Source organism: Nicotiana sylvestris, chromosome 10, assembly GCF_000393655.2.
Source record: "Nicotiana sylvestris chromosome 10, ASM39365v2, whole genome shotgun sequence".
NCBI classification, from domain to species: domain Eukaryota; kingdom Viridiplantae; phylum Streptophyta; class Magnoliopsida; order Solanales; family Solanaceae; genus Nicotiana; species Nicotiana sylvestris.
This window is the reverse complement of record NC_091066.1, coordinates 60222621-60247036: the sequence shown is the minus strand read 5'-3', so window position 1 is coordinate 60247036 and position 24416 is coordinate 60222621.

Below are 24416 nucleotides of genomic sequence, written 5' to 3'. Positions count from 1 at the left end.
TCGATGGAGACTAAAAGTTATAATAAAATCAATGACGGCTCTTTATGGCCAATAATAAGCAATAAATGAAGAACAATAAATAGAACACAGTGGATATGAAAAATAAATGCAAGTAAAGCGATCGGGAGAATATGTTAGAAAGCAGAGAGAATGTTTTTGTGTATTTAATATTGAGCAACAGGTGTTTAAAAAATGGCAAGGATCCCCTTTATATGTGAGGGAAAATCCTAACATAGTAGAAATGCATTTATTACAAAGATATGGAGATGGTACAGCTAGTTAATGACTTGATTCATTTTTTGGACTAGTCCACTAGACTTTGTCAGCCCTATTTATGCCTTGGGAACTCTCCACTTTTTCATCATAACTGCTAGTTTGTATTGCATCGAGGTGGAGCGCAAATAGCCTTTCGGGTGTCATCCTCGACCATAGCCTCGAGCTTTTGAGATATACTTACGAGCCATCGCAACGATGGAAGATTGGGCCCTCCGATTTTACCGTATACAGCGTGATGGGGCAATAACCATCATGTGCCCAAGATCACATCAAAGTCTACCATATTTAGTGACAACATATCAACTCTAGTGTCATAACTACCAAAAACAACTAAACATGACCGATAAACACGATCCATAAAGTCTCCCACATGCGTGGACGCATATGCAGGAGCAAACACTCAAGTCAAAAACAACGATACAAACCTATCAGATCTATCAAAATACCATTCCGAGATTGTTTTTACAGAAGTCAAACTTTGGTTAACATAATCAACTTAGGCTTCTAAGCCTAGAACCAAGGGTCCAATTCAATCCAAAACCTTTGCAGAATGAAACTAACCAATTTCACAAGTCTTAAAGCTACAGATACACATGTGTAAAGTATCAAAAGGGAAAACGGGGCTCAAATACACAAAATGAGCGGTCGGGTCATTACAAAAATAAAGAAACCTACTATCACCATTGTATTGGGAAAAATTACATTTATATAAGGATGACGTGTCGAGACACGTGGACTGGTCAAATAGTCAAAGAATTACAATTAATCAAGAGGCACGAGCAGCAATAGAAATGAGCAAGGACAAAGGAAGAGGCATGGGTGGCCATACCTGTTTAAGTCATTTATATCCAAGAATCAAAAGGAATGGATCTGACCATAGTAAAGAGCGCAGATACAGAATTTGACAGGCATTAAATACTGGATACGTTAGGGAATTTGTATTGATTATAATGATTATGTAACGTAGCATTCAATGTCTTTAATTATTCATATTAGCCTCATTATGATTTAGGGAAAACACATATCTTTAAGATACCTATAAAAGAGAGGTATCTGATCAATTGTAGGGACAAGACATATTATCGGAATATACTTTGATTTACTTGTTTTTTCTCTTGATTACACTCTAATTACCTCAAATTACTTTCCTCTGCATATTCTTTTTATTATCAGTAACCCGTGTTCTTCTAAATTCTAGCTTTAACTGAAATTCTATTTTTTGGTTAAACAAATTGGTTCCGTTACCGGGAATCTGATAATCTATTTTCTTTTCACTTAACCTTCCTTGTTGCATCAATTATGTCGAATAACAATGACAACACCCCAGCAAACCAAGAGAACCAACAAAGTTAGGAAGGTCCACAAAATATTAACATTCAAGTTCCTACTCTACAAGACTCTCCACGGCAATCTCGTGAGGGTACTCCTGATGGGTCTCAAATAAACGAGTATGCTCAATTTGAAAATGCTGAAGCTGTTGATGAAGCGTTGCACCTGCATTCTTTAGGCCAAAGGGCATTACCTTATAACAGTAAGTCCCTCTTCCTGTTATGAATGAAGTTTTTCCTCCATCTCCTGGATCCATTTTAATCTGATTATAACCTGAATATGCATCTAAAAAACTTAACAGCTCGTGACTTGCAGTTGCATCAATTAATTGATCTAAATGCGGTAGTGGAAAAGAATCTTAGGGCAGGCTTGGTTAAGATCTGTGTAATCTACACAAACCCGCCACTTACCGTTCTTCTTCGGAACCACAACAGTGTTAGCTAACCAGTTAGGATACTTTACCTCTCGAATGGAACTAATTTTTAGCAATTTTCAGACTTCTTCTTGAATCACCTGATTCTTGAAAGTCCCTTGCTTTCTTTTCTTTTGCTTCACAGGGGGGTATGATGGATCTTCATTTAGTTTATTAGTCATCACTTCTTTCATCCCTTGGTCAAGATTGGCTCCTACATAGACTTTTTTATCAGGTCATTGAGCAAATAATACGACAGGCTCTAATTCCTCTATCGTTGTTTTGATATTTTCATTCTCTTCTGGTTCTTAAATGGTATCAGGCCTCGAGTCTACGTCTGTTTGCCCTTGTTCAGTCAAGGCTTGTGCTGCGAAGTCCTCAACTACCTTCTGTGATTGCTATTTACCTTCACTTCTCATGCTTGTATTTGCAATGGAGTTGATAGCCCTGGAAATATGTTGATCTCCACGAATTTGATAGATTCCCCATGGCGATGGAAATTTAATAACTTGATGCAAGGTCGAAGGAACAACATCCATTTCGTGGATCCAGGGTCTTCTAAGAATCATGTTGCAAGCCATATCCATGTGTACTACCTGGAACTTTGAATCTTTGACAACCCATTCAGCAAATGTGGTAAGTATTACCTCTCCTTTCGTGACAACACTAGAATTATCAAATCCAGATAGAGTATGCGCCTTTGGTATTACTCTATCTTCAGCTTGCATCTCATGTAATACTCTTAGCAAAATAATGTTGACGGAACTACCTGGATCAATCAAAACTCGTTTCACATTAGTATCATGTACAATTAAAGAAATTACCAGTGCATCGTTATGAGGGGTTGATACGCCATCCGTATCTGCATCATCGAATGTAATATTGATTTCCTCTAAAGCATGCCGCACCCATTTTCCTTGGGTAATTGTTACTTTGGAAATTTTGTTAGCTGCAGTATATGATATACCATATTTGACGTCTTCACCCCACTTATAACATTAACAGTTCTTTTGGGAGAAGGTGGTTTTGGAGGCTCCTGTTTGTTCTTCATGTAAGCCTGCTTGCCTTTCTCACTGAACAACTTAGTAAGATATCATTGTTTTAATAAATGATCAACTTTACTTTGTAAGAATCTGCAATCTGCTGTTTTGTGCCCTTGGTCATTATGAAACTCGCACCAATAGTCAGGGTTTCACCTGTTTGTATTCGATCTCATTTCCTTTGGCCACCGAACCTTATCCCACATGCTTCTCAAAACAGCCACGAGCTCAGAGGTGCTGACGTTGAAGTTATAACCACTGAATCTTGCTTTTAAATTTCTATCGTCATCTCGTGACTCTCTGTTGTTTCGTTCGTTCTTAAATTTTGATGAAGAACCTAATTTTCTGTTTCTTAATCTATGATCGTACCTTTGATATCCTGCTTTGACCGTGAGTGTTTTTCTGAAGGTCCCATATAAGGCTCGTACCTGTTTTTACCGGACCTTTTTTCGGTCTCCGCCCGTCTCGAACTTATCTTTTCATCTTTTTGGAATTGCGGAACAGTATCTTCCTCAATCCTCAACTTCGTGATATACCTGTTATAAACATCATTCCATGTTGTAGCTTGGAATTCTCTAAGGATTTCCTTAAGTCTCCTTGTAGCTTCCAAACTCTTTTCATTCAAATTACTTGTGAAAGCTATCGCTGCCCAGGTGTCAGGTATGCATGGCAATGTCATTCTTTCATGCTGAAATCTGTTCACGAATTCTCTAAGCAGTTCAGAGTCCCCTTGCTTGATTTTAAAAATATCCTCCATTCTTTTCTCTACTTTTTGAGCTCCCGAGTGTGCTTTGATGAAAGAATCTGCAAGCTCAACAAAAGAATTTATAGAATTTTCAGGTAAAAGAGAATACCATGTTAACGCTCCTTTGGTGAGTGTTTCACCAAATTTTTTGACTAAGACTGATTCAATCTCCTGCTTAGTCAAATCGTTTCCTTTTACACCCGTTGTGAACGCAGTCACGTGATCTTGTGGGTCTGTTGTTCTATCATACTTTGAAATATCAGGCATTTTGAACTTTTTTGGTATTGGGGGTGGAGCAGCACTTGGCTTCCAGGGTTGTTGCGAATGACTATCCTTATCTACCCTTTTGATTATGGGTGGCACCCCGGGTATCTGCTCTATGCGCTCACTTTGCTCCTTGAGCTGTTTCTGCAAGGTTAGTACTAAATTTTGCAAATCAGAATTAATGACATTACCTGGTTCTCTCTCCTGTGACTTACTGGGAGTTCCACTGCTACCTGAATTAACAAGTCCAGAACGAGGGTTTTCCATAGTGTTATTATTTGGAGTAGGTGTGGGTGTTGCAACAGGTAACTGGTTAACGAATGGCAAGAGTACCTTAGAGCAGCGAGTGCGGGCTTTAACTTCAGAATTGGCGGTTGCAAAAGCTTCTTCAAGCCAAGCAGAAAAAGATAAAGAATGTCTCGGGTCCTCCTTCTCAGAACAACTATCTAAAGCTAGTGAAGAAATCAGAGAGTTAAAAGCTCTTTTGGACCGAAATGAAGTTTACGCTGGGGAGCTCGTGCAAAACTTGACTCAAGCACAAGAGGATCTCAGAATCTCTGCTGATAAAGTGCGTGTTTTAAAATGCTCCCATGCCTCTCTTCAAGTTTCCCACAACTCCGCCTTGGCTGAAAATGAAGAGCTAAAGAATGAGATCGCTGCTTGGGAAAAGGATTATGAGATCAGTGAAGAAAAATCTGTTGTCGAGACAAGTTGGGCATTTTTGAATTCTCGTCGTGATACCCTACTTGAAGCTGGTCAAGAAAACTTCAACCTGGAGTTGGAGTTAGCTATTACCAATGAAACCATTGAAAAGGATCAACAAACTCAGGACTTCTCTTCTCTCGTGGCTGGAACTCCCGTGAATGTTGAAGCTGATATGGGTATCCCAATTTCTTTCAAGCCCAATTGAATCTGTTGCTATAAGCCAGACTGAAACTGCATCTGTTGATGTAGCTGCCCAAATTGAACCCACTGTTGTTGATGCTCCTGCTTCGGTTCCTCAAACTTCTCACTGACCGGTTTTGAACATTTTAGTAATTTTGCTTTTGTTTTGGAAAACGATAATCAGACCCTTAACTTTATTTGAGGGTTGATTTTGAAGTCGTAAGTCCCCAAGTCTTTTATGGGGCAGGCAATCTATATAGACAATCTCGTAGTTTTATGACTAAGTTTGTCCTTAGTCTTAGATTTTACATATTAAGAAGTTCTTCGTGTTATTATTACAAACTTCTATTTTCTTTATTCTTGCCTTAATTTTTAAGGACATACAGAATAATTTGCATTTTTATTCTTTGAAAATGCTTCTGTTATCCTCATGACTAATTAATTTGAACATGAGTTTTATAAAAGAGGGCCCTTTGTATTTCGACACTTAATAAAGTAGAAGTCGCAACTTCATAATGGTGTTAACATACGATAAAAGAAATAGGAACACACATGTTTCTTTGAAATAACTTTGACAAGTTGTTATTGGAACTTATAATTCTTGACATGTATTTGAAGTACATCTATAACTTTCTCGTAACTGTTTTTCTTGTAACAGATTTTTACAATAGAAGAGTAATAGGTACGAGGTTTTTCCTTATAAACCGTTTTAGTATATGGCATTTACCCTAATACCCTAACTATAATGAGGTTTTTGTTTCTCTTTAGCCTCAGCTCGTGGCTCCATCTCGTAACTTTTACTCTACACTTGACTCTTTTAGTCTATTTACTCTGCACTTGACTCTTTTAGGCTTGATTTTCCCTCAATCTTCTTTGCCTTCTTCATACACATGTCTATGTATATTATGTAGTCCCCCAAGTGTTTGAGTGTTATCAAAGATAGTCGAATTATAAAGCAAAAAAGGAAGAGAAGGAAAGTACCTTCAAAGTAGCATGCACGATATCATTCATTAAAGTCAGGGAACTATGACTCTCCAACTTGGCTTTTTCAATTGGGCCGCTTAAAGGCTCCAACCATGCATCTGCCTGACCTGACTTTCTCAAAAGGCTACTCTCAGCAGGAACTTCAATAGTTACCCGCCTCATAGCAGCACTTCTACTTGAAGATCCCGCTTCTGTATGATGAACGATAAGAGGGGGAATAGTCAAAGGAGGAGCGGAGAAGAGGTGCAAGCAGTAGAAGAAGGAATAGAAATAGCTAGGGCCGGTAAGGAAGGAACCACAAGCACGGGAGTTGGAAAAGAAGATAAGGGTACTTCATCTAAAATAGGTCCTACATCTTCATGGCCAAATCCGCTAATGAAAAGTTGGTCAATAGACTCACGAGTATCGTGGGGAGCGACGTCATCTTCAGGAATTATTATTGGAGTTTCAACAGGTTCGGTAAGAGAAACCAACACTTCAGCTTCGTCATCAGATACGATGCGTCTCCTAACTCGAGGCCTTGTCACCAGGGAGCTCTCACCTCCCTCTTCTTCAGAGTCTTCCTCTTCTGTAGCTTTCCTTTTTGCAGAAGAAGAAACCAAAACTATTTTCGGCGCTCTTTCTAGAATGATACGGGTTCCTAAAGGAGTACAGGTTCCCGAGGAAACACGGGAAGCTGCAACTGCTTCAGCAGTAACTCCTCGAATAGCAAATCCTAACAAAAAAAGGATAGAAATTAGAGCAATAAAAAAGAATATAAATACGAAAGGCACAAAATATAAATTTTTACCATGAGTCTTTACCTTCCAACCAAAACGGTTAGAAAGTGTTTTCCAAGACCTACCGTCCATCGGTGCGATCTTCAACAATTTATCTACCCAACTACGGAAGTTGGGAACATCCCCCACAACTTCCATGGTAGCTAAAAAAACAACAAAAGCAAAATTAGAGAAGTTGGTAAACTTGAAGGAAAAAGGTACGAGAAGGTTAAAAGACTTACGTGCAAAATTTTACTTCTCAGGGAAGGGAACATTATCCTCACCCACTAAACCAACAGTGGGGGCAGCAACGAATAGGGCATACCAGCCGCGGTCTTTGTCATCTTCGGGACTCACCAAAACCCTCTTACTCCTGGCTACTAGTGTAAAAATACCATTGCAAAAAAGCCTAGGTGAATAAAGATGAATCAAGTGGGGGAAAGTAAAAGGAACTTCGGCTTTAGTGGCTAAATGCCTTAAACAAGCAACAATCCTCCATATGATCGGACCAATTCGGCCCAAACAGACGAAGAAACGACAAAATTCGAGAATGACTGTGTCAATCGCTGGTCTGAACCCTAAAGTAAAAGGGTATGTGTAAACAAAAGAAAACCCAGTTAAATAAGAAGTTATCCTCTGATTTGAATTAGGGATAATAATGGGAAAATCATTACTCCAATGACAGTCCTTACGAACTACATGAGTCAAAACTTCGGTAATTTGAGTGGGGTAAGTATCGACACGGTCCAAAGCGGCAGTCTGACTTCTAAGAGACTCCCTATCGTGGTAAAAAGATAATTCTGTAGGGACTATCTCTTCTACTAAAGGTTCGCTTAATGGATTAGAAGGTTCTTTACTCCTAGAAGAAGATTTGTGAGAAAGGGAACCTCTGGTTCTAGAAGTGGGACCAGAACTAGAAGAAGGCATAGACGAATCACCTCGAGTAGATCCTAAGCTACGAAGCCTACCTCCCCTCCTATGCCTAACAGGGACATTGGGGAAAGAATCAACAATGGAGACTTCTTGAGAGTGAGGGTTTGGTGAAGACATAGCGAAGAGGAATGGTGTAAGGAAGAATTAAACAGAAAATAGAGAAATTAAGTGTTCAGTAAAACTTTAAGAGGTAAAAAGACAAGGGAAGAAGTTATACTTATATTGATAATCAACCGCCAAAGGTAAAAGTGCAGTGAAGGAAGGATCACAATTATGATAACTGACATTTCATAAATAGTGGAACCGTAAAAACCTTGAAAGAGGCTGCAAAAACTGCAGAACCAATGAAAAATTGATACGTGTATGGAGTATTAAATGGAAGTGACAATTGAAGCGTCAATTTTATCATAACATTAATGGTGAAAACAATTATCGTTTTAGTGAAATCCACTTCCCAAATATTCAACTGATGAATAAATGGAAAGTGGGGGGACTATCTGTATTGGGAAAAATTACATTTATATAAGGATGACGTGTCGAGACACGTGGACTGGTCAAATAGTCAAAGAATTACAATTAATCAAGAGGCACGAGCAGCAATAGAAACGAGCAAGGACAAAGGAAGAGGCATGGGTGGCCGTACCTGTTTAAGTCATTTATATCCAAGAATCAAAAGGAATGGATCTGACCATAGTAAAGAGCGCAGATACAGAATTTGACAGGCATTAAATACTGGATACGTTAGGGAATTTGTATTGATTATAATGATTATGTAACGTAGCATTCACTGTCTTTAATTATTCATAATAGCCTCATTATGATTTGGGGAAAACGCATATCTTTAAGATACCTATAAAAGGGAGGTATCTGATCAACTGTAGGGACAAGAGATATTATCGGAATATACTTTGATTTACTTGTTTTTTCTCTGGATTACACTCTAATTACCTCAAATTACTTTTCTCTGCATATTCATTTGATTATCAGTAACCCGTATTCTTCTAAATTCTAGCTTTGACTGAAATTCTATTTTTTGGTTAAACAACCATCTCTTTTTATCTGAGCTGCTAAGGTGCTTACTTGCTCTCTTAATAATTTATACTATAATACTTACTTCACTCCATTCTCTATGCCTTGTAGAGGTCAGCAGATCAATCATCTTGCTTCTGTTGATGACATTGTCATCTTATTAGTGGCAATAATAATTATATCAATCTTATCATGAAGACCATAAAGAATTATGCGGATAGTTCTTGTCAGAAGGTCAATAGTCATAAAAGTTTTTTCTTAATTTCTCCTAATACTTGTGCTTTTATAAACAATAATCAATAGAATCAGAACTGCTACTAGTTATATGGACAAAAGTTTTCGTTATACATATTTAGGTTGTCCAATTTATATAGGGAGGAAAAAGATTATCTATTTTGATTGCATGGTTAATAAGATTGTTAAGAAGCAAAATAGGTGGCATGGTAAGATTCTTTTATATTGAAGTAGATTAATATTAATAAAGCATGCTCTTCAATATCTTCCTATTTATGCTTTGTCTGCCATGTCTCCTCCTAATATTTTTTTAACTTGATTGAAAATATTTTGCTAATTTCTATTAGGGCTCCTTTAGGCAGCAAAAGAAAATCATTGGAGATCTTTGAAAAATCAATGTTTCCCATTTAATGGAGGAGGCATATGTGTTAAAAGAATGCTTGACTTTGTAACATGCTAGCCACTACAAGGTGGTGGAGACTCAGGACCATTCCCGCCCTATGGGCTACTTTCATGACTCCAAAATATTGCTCAAGATCACATCTTGTGAGCGAGAAATATTCTTCTGGAGATTCTCATGCATTGAAAAAATTGAGAAAAATAAGAGAAAAAGCTAAATCTCACATCCAGTTGCTTATAAACACTGGCAATTCTTGTATGTGGTGGGACAATTGTTCAAGAAAGGGACCTTTGGCACTTCTTTTTTCAGATGCAAAGAAGAGCCATAAAGTACTAGTGAAAGAATTTATTCACAATGGTGAATGGAACACAAAAAAACTCAGAGATACATTCCTAGAAGATACAGTGGAACACATAAGGAAGGTCAACGTTGGTAAACAAGATATCTCAGACCAAGCTATATGGGATCTCACTGAGAATGGCCGGTATTCCAACAAAACAACACAACGTGTTCAGAGATATTAAAACTAAGGATCATTTCCTTAGTAAGGTATGACATTCTAGAATTCCCATTAAAATTTCTTTTTTAACTTGGAGATTGTGATTGTCTAAGCTTCCATTTGATGAAGGTATCCTTAACATTGAAAGAAAAATTATTTCTAGATGTGTATGATGTACTAACCATATCAATGAGTCAATACAACATGTTTTATAGAAAGTGATGCATCAAGGTATACTTGGAAACCAATAGGTACTCATGTGGGAATTAGCCATGTCCAGATACCTATTATAGGGTGGTTGTATCACTGGTGGCAGCAAAAATCCAACAATGCAGTCCACAAGCAAACTCTTCAAATCACTCCTATCATCATATGTTGGGAAATTTAGAAGAATAGATGCTCTTGTAAATATGGAGACCAGAAATGTTCAATTTGTATAAGATGAAGCAGCATATTATTTGGAACATTCAAGCGGTAGTTCAAAGGGGTTTCCCTAAATATGTCATATACTGAGATGATACCGCTGAGATTACAACCTATGCCTAAGTATATTATTGTAACTTGGATGAAGCCACCTCAAGGTTCCTTGAAGTTGAACACAAATGGAAGCTTTATCCATGAAAATGGTAAAGCATGATAGGAGGTCCAATCAAAGGACCCATCATTATGGAAGTCAAAGGACCCATCATTATGGATAAATTTCAAGTACCGAATGTTATAACAAAATATCATAATGCAAATTTTTTTGTATGTTAAGGCATTGTATAGTTCTTATTTTGAACACATAAGTGGAGGGGCTTTGACACCTGTCACGACCCAAACTACCATGTCGTGATGGCGCCTAACGTGATACTAGGCAAACTGACTCTCTACAACAAACAATGTGATATTTCAATTTCAAAGATAAAATCACGCTATTTAATAATTAAACTTCATAAAGAAAATTTGAATAACGAAAGTGCGGAAAGAAAATACCACCATCGAGGTGTCACTAGTCATGAGCATCTACCACAGTCGTCTGACAATATCAAGACTAACATAGTCCAGAAATAACTGAATACAACTAAGGAAAGATAAAGAGGGAGGAAAGCAGGGTTGCGATCGCCAGGAAGCTACCTTGCTAACTCTGATGGATCCGCAACTGAACAATCAACACTCGCTACCGCGTCTATAAACGCCTGGATCTGCACACAAGGTACAGGGAGTAACGTGAGTATGTCAACTCAGTTAGTAACCAAAGTAAATAAAGGCTGAGAAGTAATGACGAGCAATAAAGCATATAAAGTTCATGTCATAAAATCTCAGTAAAAATACAACATGATTTTAAAAGAAGAGTTTGAATCAAATCATTTCGTTTAAACTCAGTTCCAGTAAAATCATTTCAAGATATTTTTCGACGGATCTCAAACAGAGGCTCAATGCAACAGTGAGAAAAAATGATGAAATCATAAAAAGCCCCTCGGGTAAAACAACACTCTTCTACAGCCCCTCAGGCAAAATATCACTCATATATAGCCCATTGGGCAAACCTCACAATCACTCGTATAAAGCCCATCGAGCATACCTCACCATCACTCATATATAGCTCCTCGGGCAAGATATCACTCAGTAGGTACTTGCGCTCACTGGGGGTGTGCAGACTCCGGAGGGGCTCTTTCAGCTCAAGCGCTATAACAAGCCACCTCGTGGCATAAATCAATCAGGCCCTCGGCCTCGCTAAATCATGAATCAGTAACAACATGTTGCGGCGTGCAGCCCGATCCCATAAATATCCTCATAAATTAGGCCCTCGACCTCAATCAGTCATTCATAGGGTAAAAATCTCTCAAGCCACTCAGTCTCTCAGTAAAAATAGGGTACTCAGCCGCAAAACAATAATTATATGCATCAAAACAGAGTAATAAAGACTGAGTTATGAAATCAATGAGTATAACATGACTGAGTATAGATTTTTAGTCAAAAATAGTGAGAGGATAGTAATAAAAAGGCCCCTCAGTGTCCAAACAGCTCTGGCACAATGCCTAAACATGGCATTCAGCCTAATTTATAGAAACTCTTTCTAAAACACATAAATATCATATAGTTTCAACAAAATACCCAACTTTATAGTTACTACGGGACGGACCAAGTCACAATCCCCAACGGTGCACGCCCACACGCCTGTCACCTAGCATAAGCGTCACCTCAAAATTGTAAAACGACATAAAATCCGGGGTTTCATACACTCAAGACTAGATTTACAATCGTTACTTACTGCAAACCGGTCAAATCTCTACTCCGTGATGCTCTTGTCCCTTGACTCAGCCTCCAATCACTCTGAATCGACTCACAACCAGAACAATACCATCAATATGTGCTAATGGAATGAATTCCGTAAGAAAACTGTCAAATTAGGCATAAATCCAAAAATTCACTCATACCTGATCCTAAGGCCCACGTCTAGGAATCCGGCAAAAGTCATAAACTAGAAAGTTCATTTACTCACGAGTCTGCCCATACCAAATTCATCAAAATACGTCATTAAATGGCCATTCAAATTACCAAAATCACCTCTCCAATTCTCTTCCATTTTTCCCATAATTTTCATCCCAAATTCCCAATTTAGATGATAAAAATTAAGATACAATCATGGAATTTAACAAAAAACAAGTGAAGAAAATTTACCCCAACCACTTCTCTGAAAGTCCCTTCAGAAATCACCTCAATCCGAGCTCCATAGCTCGAAAAATGCAAAAATAGTCGAAACCTCGAAATAGAGTACTTTATAATCTGCCAAGGCATTTACCCTATGCTATCACAGATAGACTAATGTGATGGCGAAGCACAAAATTTTCCAACCCTTATTTTACCCTATGGGATTGTCGTCATTCCCCGCGATGGCGTAGAACAAAAGTTTCCAACAGCCTTCTCCAACTCTTCCGGATATGCTCTAGTATAATGGTCATAACGTTTTGTACAAAACTCCAAATTACAATTAGTTTACCGTTTTGAAAACAAGTCATCAAGGGCTACAACTTACATGTTTGGATCATCTTCAAATTCCTTATAGATTGTGAGGTATAAGCTTCCAAAGTCGGGTCAGTGCAGTAGAGATTTACACTACGCGACCGTGGGAACTCTTATGCAATCGCATAGCACAACTCCATTTTTTGAAATTTGCTCTATGCTAAGATGGCCAGATCTATACAAACGCACTGTACACCCCTGAAGCCAAAAAGAAATGTTTTATAAATGGCCTGAAACCATCCCGAAACTCACCCGAGCCACTCGGGACCCTGTCCGAACATACCAACAAGTCTCAAAACATATCACAGACTTAATGGAGGCCTCAAATCACATCAAACAACGCTAAAAACACGAATCATACCTTAAACATCCACAAATGATGCCCAAACCTATCAAATCACATCCAATTGACTTTAAATTTTGCACACAAGTCACATTTGACATTACGGACTTGCTTCAACTTCCAGAATCGAAATCTGACCCCAATATCAGAAAGTTCACTCCCGGTCAAACTTTCTAAAATTCTCATTTTTGCCATTTTAAGCCAAATTTTACTGCGGACCTCCAAATCACAATCCAGGCGCGCTCCTAAGTCCAAAATTACCCAATGGAGCTAACGGAACCATCAGAAATCCAATCTGAGGTCAAATACTATAAAGTCAAACTTACTCAAACCTTTCAAATTTAAAGCTACTAGTTGAGAATCATTCTTCCAAATTAATTCTAAATAACCTGAAAACTAATATTGATGTTTCACATAAGTCATAATACATCATACAGAGCTACTCATTCCCTCAAACAACCGAGCGAAGTGCAATTGCTCAAAACGATCGGTCGGGTCGTTACATCCTCCCCCACTTAAACATACATTCCTCTTCTAACGTGCCCAGAGTTGTTCCAAAGGCTATCAAATCGCTGTGTAACCTTATCATGCACATACCCAGCGGTGATCCCAAGTCACCCTACCCCATATAGGTTTGATAATACAATATAACTGAAATTTCATAATTCAACCTAGCCCATAAGCCTTAGAACCAAAAAATTTCATATCCGAAATTTCCATAAAATCAGAATCTCGCATATACACATTGTATAAGTCCGAACAAGCTGTATCAAACCATATCCGTAACCCAAGATGTAATCACATGATATACCACATGACTCAAACACTCATATCGATAACTCCTAATCACAATAGCTTCTTAAAGCAACCCAATACCGGTAAATAACCTCTTACCAAGCAAAGCCTCATTCTAACACTTTCATATACTACCAATGATGAATGAAACACGCAGAAACTCGTAACCATCCATCTGATCAACCAGTCATGGAGCTCCTCTTTCTTCAACAGGAACTATAGAAGATTTCTAAGCTGAATTTTGATATTATCCTTCCAACCATGTTGTAGTCAATTCTTATAGTATTCATTCTAGGTCCAATGACCTCTTCTCATCCAACACGACCACTCTGATGACATGACACATCAATACAATCCAAAGCCATAACTTGTCCAATTCGTGCGCCCAATAGCAACATCCCAAACGTACTCAAATCATAGAAAAGATTCACACGGGAGGACTGTCCCGCCTGCTTAACAAGTACCATCACAACACAACGCTAAGAGCCTAGCACACATCGTAGAACCAAAACACATGAATCCTACACCAAGGATCATACATCTACATAACTTCGCTACAATGCGTGATCCCATCCAAACACTGGTCCACATGAAATACTTCAAGCCACCATGCTCAAAATTAATAGCCACGCGCAATTCGACATCAATTACTCAAAGTGCATTACCATAACCATGGAGAAGCAAATGACACAACACCACACAAAACCCGAAAGAACATAACCAATGCGCCATCCACCAAGCAATACTCAATACTCTTCTCGCTCAAATTTCGCTATAAGAACCCAATAGAACAACACTATATGCGCATATAACCAAAGGCTTTTGTAGAATGTAAGTTGGGCTTTTATGAGAGGTTCAATCTTCAAGATGGGTTCCTTTTTAAGGAAATAAATTGTGTATTCCTAATTGCTCTTTGCGTGAATTGTTTTTTAGGGAAGCACATTGTGGTGGACTCATGGGATACTTTGGAGTGCCCAAAACTTTGGATATACTTTTTGACATTTTTTTTTGGCCCGGCATGCGAAAGGATGTTGAAAAAGTGTGCTCACAATGTCTTGAATGTAAACAAGTCAAAACAAAAGTGTTACCACATGTTTTTTATACTCCTTTACATGTCCCTACTTGTCCTTAGATTGATACTTCTATGAATTTTGTGTTAGGACTTCCTAGAACTAAATATGGTAAGGATAGTATATTTGTAGTGGTAGATAGATTTTCAAAAATGGCTCGTTTTATTCCATTCTTGAAGACTAATGATGCATTACATGTGGCTGATTTATTTGTGAAGGAAGTGGTTAAATTACATGGCATACCTAAAACTATCATTAGTGATAGGATGCTAAATTTTTAAGTCTTTTTTGGAGAGTTCTTTGTGCGAAGTTGGGAACTAAATTGTTATTTTTTTCATCATGTCACACACAAACTGATGGGCAAACTGAAGTAGTTAATAGGACATTAGAGAATATGTGCAGGGCTGTTTTAAAAGGAAAATTAACTTCTTGGGAAGAACATTTGCCCATGGTAGAGTTTGCCTATGATAGAAATATCCACTCTTCTTCTGTTAAGTCTCCTTTCGAAGTTGTTTATGGATTTAATCCCCTCACTCCCCTTGATTTATTGCATTTTCCTACTAATGACATTGTTAATATTGATGGTAGAAATAAGGCTAAAATTATGAAGAAGATTCATGAACATACAAGGCTTACAATTGAAACAAAGAATGAACAAAATGCCTTAAGAAGAAATAAGGGGCGAAAATCTGTTATTTTTAAGCCTGGAGATTTAGTATGAGTGCATTTTAGGAAGGAAAGATTTCCTGCCAAACGAAGATCCAAATTAGATACAAGAGGAGATGGGCCATTTGAAGTCATTAAAAGGATTAGAGACAATGCTTACAAACTTGACCTTCTTAGTGAATATGAAGTTAGTGTTACCTTCAATGTTTCTGATCTTTCCTTGTTTGATGCAGGCTCGAATTCGAGGACGAATTATTTTCAAGAATAGGGGAATGATAGCATCCATGGCAGCTCAATATCATTAAAGGAGAAGGATGAAGCTCTGGAAGCTCTAAGAAGGCCCATGACAAGGTCTCAAACAAAGAAATTTCAAGACAAGCTTAATGGGCTTCAATTAGCAATTAAAAGTGTCTTATAATAGAAGAAGAGCTCCACCAAATTAGGATCTTTGGGCCAAGTCTTACAACTATTTGGAGGCCAAATTAAAGTGCAAGAGGAGATGGAATGAAGCCCAAATATTTCCCAAAAAAGAGGAATTTTCAGCAGCCCAAATAAGCCCAAAAATAGTTTCTAGAATATATATTTAATAGTTGTTTTAATCTATGTTGACTTGCATTGGTCTATATGTATGTTGACTACATTGGTATTAGTATGGATAGTCTTCTATGCTTCTAGGGAATATAATTCTCATTTATTGAAGTATTGACTAGCTTCTTCTTTACTACTATATAAAGGGGTGTGTGTCTTCCATTGCAAAAAGACATTAAAGATTAATATTATTATTGTGAGTTCTTTTGAACCTTTGTGAACTTTACTTTGAGATTTATCTTGCAACCCTAACTAGTTCATAGCTTAAGGTAGTAAGATAATTTTCTTTCTTGTGATATCTTTTGTTTCTTTTTTATATTCTTCGATGGAGACTAGTTTCTTTTACTAGTTATTGTAGTAAGTTATTCAAACTAGAAGTCAAGATCCGAATCTAGTTTTTGATTAGCTAATCTCTAGTGAAGCCAATTGGTTTCATAACCAACTTGTTGTCATTAGGATCTTGTAAAAATCTTGATTAACATAATATCGAGGTTCTTGGACCTTTCCTTGAATTTTGACATATCTGGTTTATTTTTCTTGCTTTTCTTAATCCGCTTGCATTTCTTTACTGCTTCCGCATTTCATCAACTTATTTTATTTAAGTTCTTGGATCTCCCAACCTTTGTATTATCAAGTCACTACTGGAGATTAAAATGAACCAACTTTGGAGAACAAAAGGGTCGATCTTCACATATCAAGTCATTAAGAAATTACTCCATTCAAGAATTAACATACTTCACCATCACTATTGTTTCAAGGAATCAAATGCTAATATACAGTAATGACTCTATTTCGCACAATGAATCAATTCATCAACCACATTTCTAGGAAGGAAACTTAACATGCCACAAAGCAAAGGAATTTACAGGGACCTGTCCATGACTTGAAAAATAGAATAGCCTTCGTACATGGTCACATATTTATTCAGGATATATATATAGTAGAATAAGTCTGAAAAAAGTATACCATTGAATAAATGGAATATATTAGAAATAAGTAAGATTCATGAGAGAAAATTACTAATTTCCTGCCAAAATATAATACAGAAGTTCATAGTAACCAACGTTCAAATGTCATAGATCTTGTTAAAGTATATCATGCCTAATCAAAATCTTCTACAGAGGAAAGCTACTACATCAGATTTTCAGAGTCCATCTTGCATGAAAATGCAATAACAACAACTACGGACATCCTGTTGTGTTAAGCAGAATCCGCTTTTAACCATAGATCATGAAGGCTAATATTACTAACTCATAAACATAGTAATTGAATTTAACAGGATTCATTTAGCAAGTTCAAAAGTAGTTTCAATCAATTATTCATGTAATATCAAGCAAGAATATAGAGAATCTTCAAACTAACCTGGTTGAACAAGAAAACTCAAATAAACTGACTAAAAATCGAGAAAAACTCGACTGAAGCTCCGCAGAAATTTCAGCAATCAACAGCAGCAAACTAACTAGCAAATAATCGGAACTCAACCGGAAACAAATTAGAACATCAACTCCAATAATCGAACTCCCGTTTCATCTTCAATCCATGGTTTTTGAAATCGAAATCTAGAAGAAGAAACTATAGATGCTTTAGGAATTTTCGAATTTGAAATACCATTGAAGACTAGAGGAGACTGATTTTCTCATGATTTTGCTCTTCTTCTGTTCTCAATCGAAATGACCAAATTGGGGGGGGGGGGGGGGTTAATTTTCTGGTGTGTGTGAGTGAGATGATGATTAGATAAGAGTAAGATTAGAAGAGGAGGGAATGCTGGTTTCCAAAATCGGGAGGGTTCTCCATTCTTCTGTTGAAAATGGAGAGGTGAGAGAGGGCAGTCCTCTTTTGTTTAGGAGGTAACGATGTTGGGGTCCTAGGTTCAGGGGAGGGCATCTAATTATTAGCGTTTTTTTGAACGATAAGTATATTATATTAGAAACTAAACATCCAACATATTACACAATATTAGCAGTGACTTGCAAGGCATCAGTGTCCTAAAGCAGCCAACTTAGAACATACATTAGCATAAATATATTTAACATAAGAAACTTCCTCCATATCCTTTCGATATTGTTGTATCTCTAGTTCCTATAGGGTTGCCAAAAGAGAGATTTTATTCATGTTGGTCTGCAGTAGTGTCATTCTTGCCAAGGCATGCGCCACCTCGTTCCCTTATCTGAAGTTATGTCTGAGCACCACCTGACCCTTCTTCCTTGCTTGTTCCAACAACCACCTACATTCATATATTAGTTTTGTGTTAGTAGGTTGATCGCTATCTAGCATATTAATAACCTCCGATGCATCAGTTTCTACTTCCACTGGTGTCAAGTTGTGCTCCATTATAACATGAAGGCATTCTCTCAAGGCTTGAAGTTCCACTTTTGTTGCTGAGAGGGTTGCAACTTTTTTGTGGAATGCTATGATCCAACTTCCTGTGTTGTTTCTTGCTACTCCACCTATACCACCTTGACAATTATTTCCATTGAAAGCACCATCTATATTGAATTTGAACCAGCCTCTTGGTGGTTTATGCTATTGAATTTTGATCTGTTTATATTTTGTACTATTGATACCTTTTATTGTGAGTAGGTTATATTCTACTGCATGCTTTGTAATAGAATTCCAATTTAGACAACAATTAGTATTATTGTGATTATTATGGTTTTTGTTTTTCCAGATTAACCAAATTGCAAAGGGGTAGATGTCTGTCCATCGGAGCTATTTGTGATGGAAATTGTGGCTCACCCCCTTTATTTAGTCTATCCAGTGATCAGGAGAGGTGGGATTAAAGGGAATCCCAAGGTCTTTCCCAATGTGTTTTATAGTATCACAAGCCCAGAAAATATGATGGATTGTTTCATCGCAATGTTTACAGGTGGGGCATTTAGGATTAATATTTATCTTTATATTGGCTAGGTATACCCTAGTGGGGATCCTATTATGGTAGCACTTCCAGATAAAGATTTTTATTTTTTTAGGACATTGAAGTTTCCAAATTCAGTTGTAATTATTAGAGCAATGCTCATTTTGATCAATTATTTTATAACAAGAAGAAGTTGAGAAGATCCCATTCGAGGTAAGACTCCATATGTTATGATTAGTAGCAGTAGGAGGAGCACTATATGTCATAATAGCATTTATGTTGTTTAAAATGCTATTTGGCGGCTCAAAAGATAATTTTGTAAGGTCCCATTTCTTCGCAGATATTAGATTACTAATAGTGATTTTGTCCTCATTAAGATTTAGGGGGCTTCGATCGTTTTTCTAAGGTTTATTATATCAGGAATCCAGTTTGATTACCAAATTTTAAGAGAGGTGTTAGTGATGTCCCACCTAGTTCCTATATTTCAATAGTACCAACCTTTCAAAATACTTTTCCATATAAAGGATTGATGATTTTTATTTTTGGTATTAGCATATTTTCTTGCTATGACTTGTGTCCATAAAGAGTTACTATTAATCAGACTCCAAGCTAGGCTAGTGTCACGACCCCAGTTCGCCCTCTGTGAACTATCGTGACGGCACCTAGTCTCTATGACTAGGTAAGCCTAACAAATGTGGAAAAAGAAACAATTTGCGGAAAGAAAATAATATAAAACCGAAATGACAAAATGAAATAGTGTATAAGATGCCGCCTGGCACATAACAGTACAAAATCTCAACCTAACACTCCCAAAATTCGGAACCCCATGAATAACAAGCTAAGATATACATAAGAAGCTCTAACTCCAGAAATGTCTAACAAAAGGGAAGTACTGAAGGGCTATACTATTACAGAAAGATATAAAGGGACTCATCGGTCTGCGGATGCGGCAGATATACCTCGAAGTCTCTACAGAAGCGCCTCGTCTCAAGGAAGATAAGACAGAGTGAAACTACCTAGATCTATACATGAAAAACATGCGCAGAAAGGGCATGAGTATACCACAGCGTTACTCAGTAAGTGTCAAGCCAAATCTTGGTCGGGTAGTGATGAGGAAGATCAGGGCCCTACTGAGGTTAAATAAAATACAAAGTATAACAGTGTAGAACAAGACAGTATAATTAAGTGCATCAGTAAGAAATAACATAGAATCAAAAGAGCAACAACAACTAGAACAGAGGCAAAATAATCACTGAGGGAACACAGCTCAACACAGAGATAGCAACCGGGAATCTCCCAGGATACCGTCCTGTAGTCAAAATATAAATATCTAGTGGATCTCCCAGAATATCGTCCCGTAGTCTAACTCATAATGCGAGGGGATCTCCCGGAATACCAATCCGTAGTCCCAAAGGTAAAAACTCAGTATAGGGAGAATCTATCTGGTGCAGTCCCGTAGTTCCAATATAAATGTGCAGGGGGATCTCCCGGAATATCGTTCTGTAGTTCCAAAGTAAAACACGCAGCAACAATGCAAGGAAATACTAAAATAAGCTCCATTTCCTACGAAGTAAAAACAGGTAATTCTAGACTAACATGCTTCACATAATGCAATTAAGGCAGTTTAAGCAAATAAGCAATTAAGTCAACTAAACATGTTTTTTCTAAGCTAACAACAGGCTAAATTTGCAAGTAGTATAAAATAGGAAAATGGGCACAATTGAAATAACTTAAAGAAACCGAATTTTCAATAATTAGCTCAAGTACGCACTCGTCACCTCACGTACAAGAAACTTCAATTATCAAATATACCAAACCATAAGGGGAAGGTCCCCCACACAAGGTTAGGCAAGCCACTTACCTCGAACCGACTCAATAATCAACCTGAGACCACGTTCTTGCCACGAGTACTAGACTCCAAATGGTCCAAATCTATTCAATTCAATTGCATAATGTAAATAACACTTCAAGTAACTAATTCTACAATTAAATTCTAAGCTAATACGCGAAATTATGTAAAATGACCAAAATACCCCTCGGGTCCACGTCTCGGAATCGGGTAAAATTTACATTTCCAGAATCCTCACACTCTCACGAGTCTAATCAGACCAAAATTATCCCAATCCAATGTCAAATCCCCAATCAAAACTCAAATTCTTGGTCTAAGAACTTTCCTCCAATTTTCATACAAATTCCGAAATTAAATGATGAATTCATGTTTAGATTAATGGGTTACAAGCAAAAAGGAGTAATGAATCATTACCCAAATGATATCTCTGAAAATCCCTCAAAATATCGCTCAAATCCGAGCTCCCAGACTCTAGTTTTGATGAAAAATGGCTAAACCCTCGGCTTTAAAATTTTATATCTGCGCCGGTAAATCCTTCTTCGCGAATGCGGAAGAACCCTCGCGTTCGTGAAGCACAACTTTGCTTGGCCCAGATTTCCTTCATCGCGAACGTGATTCCCCTGTCGCGAACGTGATAGCAAACTTCTCCCTCCTACGCAAACGCGGGACCTTCTTCGCAAACGCGTAGGCAAACAACCTCTTAGCTTCGCGAACGTGGGACCCTCTTCACGAACACGAAGACTTAAGCTTCCACCAGCCCTAGCTCCTCTTTGCAAACGCGAGACTCCACTCGCGAACGCGAAGAAGGAAACCAGAACTAGAGACCTGCTGCATTTTTTGTAATCCTCCCATTGAGCATCCGAAACACACCCGAGGCCCCCGAGACCTTAACCAAACCTACCAACCAATCCTAAAACATCATTCAAACTTGTTCCAACCTTCAGAACGCTCAAAACACCTATTTTGCATCGGATTCAAGCCTAAGAATCCGAAAAACTCTAAAAATACGCTTTCGATCAAAACGTCTATCAAACCACATCTGAGTGACCTGAAATTTTACACATACGTCACATTAAATGCTACGAAACTACTCCAACTTCCAGAATTCCATTCTAACCCTCGGTTCAAAATCTCAATATCGAACCGGAAACTTAAAAAATTCAACTTTCGGCATTTCAAGCCTAAATTAGCTACGGACCTCCAAAACACTATCCGAACACGCTCCTAAGCCCAAAATCACCCAATGGAGCTAACAGAACCATCATATTTTCATTCCGAGGCCATATTTACACTGTTCCGACTATAGCCAACTTTCCAACACTTAAGCTCTCATTTAGGGACTAAGTGTCACAAAACTCTCCGAAACTCAAAATCGAACATCCCGGCAAATCAAAATAGCAGAAATAAACTTGGGGAAAGCAGTTACTAGGGGATCGGAGCGTTAATTCTTAGGACGACCAGTCGGGTCATCACATCTAGTAAGGCTTAGTTTTTACTTCTAGCTTTCCTGATTCCTAACCCACCCCCCACCCCCCACCCCCTTTACTTTGTCCCTTGTAACGGAGTCCCAGCTAAGAAGGTGGATTTTTCTTTTGTCTGGAGTAGATTTCTATATGAAATCTCGTTGAACCTTATCAATATCCTTAAGGGTTCTTATATGAAGATGGGAATATTGCATAATATGGTTTGGTATATTGTTAAGTGTGAATGTGACTAGAGTACATCTACCAACCATATTTAACTATCTAGCTTTCCAACTTCCCAATTCCGTTCTCATTTTATCAACCATAAATTGATAGTCTTTGTGGTTAAGTTTCGAGTTAACAATAGGAAATCCGAAGTAAATACCAAAATTGTCACTAAGTTTGATGTTGAGTATGGAAGATAATTTCTTTCTAGTTGTTTTTGAGCAGTTTGGAGAGACAATTAGTTTTGATTTTGTTTTATTAATAGCCTGACCTGAGAGTAGGCAGAAGTCATTTAGGCTTTGTAGGATTGTGAGAGCAGTTTTGGTATTTGCTTTGCCTATGAGGGTTATGTCGTCGGCAAAGAATAGATGCGATAGTGTAGGGCTTCTAGGGGTAATTTTCAAAGCATCCCATTTCCTAGTATAAATTTTATGATGGATCATTTTAGAGAGAATTTCCATACATAATATAAAAATGTATGGGGACATTGGGTCACCTTGTCTGATACCCCTTGTGGGTGTGAACATTTATGATTTTAACACATTAACCAGAATGGAATAGCTAGGAGTAGTTTTGCACGACATGATCAGATTTATGATTTTTTGAGAAAATTTGAACTAATTTAAGGTTCTGTGAATAAAAGACCATTCTAGTTTGTCAAAGGCCTTTTCAAGGTCTATTTTGAGGATCATATGTCCTTCTCTTGATTTTGAATTTCTAATATACTTAATTACCTCTTGAATTACGACAGCATTGTCACAAGCTGTTCTCCTTAATGAAGCTTGCTTGGTGAGGTCCAATTAATTTGTTAAAATAGGACCTGATTCTGTTGGCGATGATTTTAGTAATTATTTTATACAAGATCTTACATAGGCTAATTGGTCTGAAGTTTCTTAGATTATTAGCATTTTCAAATTTAGGAATTAGGCATAAGTAAGTTTTATTAATGATTGTAGGAATACAACTATCCTCAAAGACTTTATGGCAAAAAACATTTACACTATCCTTGATGGTATGCCAGTATTTTCGATAAAAAGGGGTATAAACCATTAGGACCTGGGGATTTATAGGAGCCAAAAGAGAAGACTGCCTTCTTAATTTCTTGAACGTTAGGGAAAAATCTAGGCACGACAGTTCATTGTATTTATCAATAGGGGTTACATTAGTTTTTGTATGCCAAATAGAGTGTGTTTGGGAAGTGGTAAATAGATCTTTAAAGTAATTTATAGTGTGAATCATTACACACTTGTGGTCATCTATCCAATTTTCCATGTCATTTTTGAAGAAGACTATTTGATTGATTCTTCTTCTATTAGTAGCACTAATGTGAAAAAAAATTGTGTTTGTATCACCGTCATTTAACCACAAGACTCTAGACCTAATTTTCCAGTAGTCTTCTTCCAACTTAAGGATGTCATTATACTATTGGGTAAGATTATCTTCTAATTGTTGGAGAAAAGGGCTAACATAATAATTAGGACTGCTTTGTATCCCTCCTAGTCTGGCTAGGAGTTTTCTTTTTTGTCAATGGATATTTCCAAAGGTTTTTTTACTCCAAAATCTTACATACTTTTAAAATGAGCAAGTTGCGTCTAATAGAACTTTATTGTTCCAATTTTTTTCACTAGATTAATAAAATCCGGGTGGGAACACCATATTGTTTCTAATCGAAAGGGTTTGTCTATGTGATTGTTATTATTATTCTTTAATGAGACCAAGATGGGGTTGTAGTCCGAATATGTCTTAGGAAGGTGTATTATAGAGGCTTG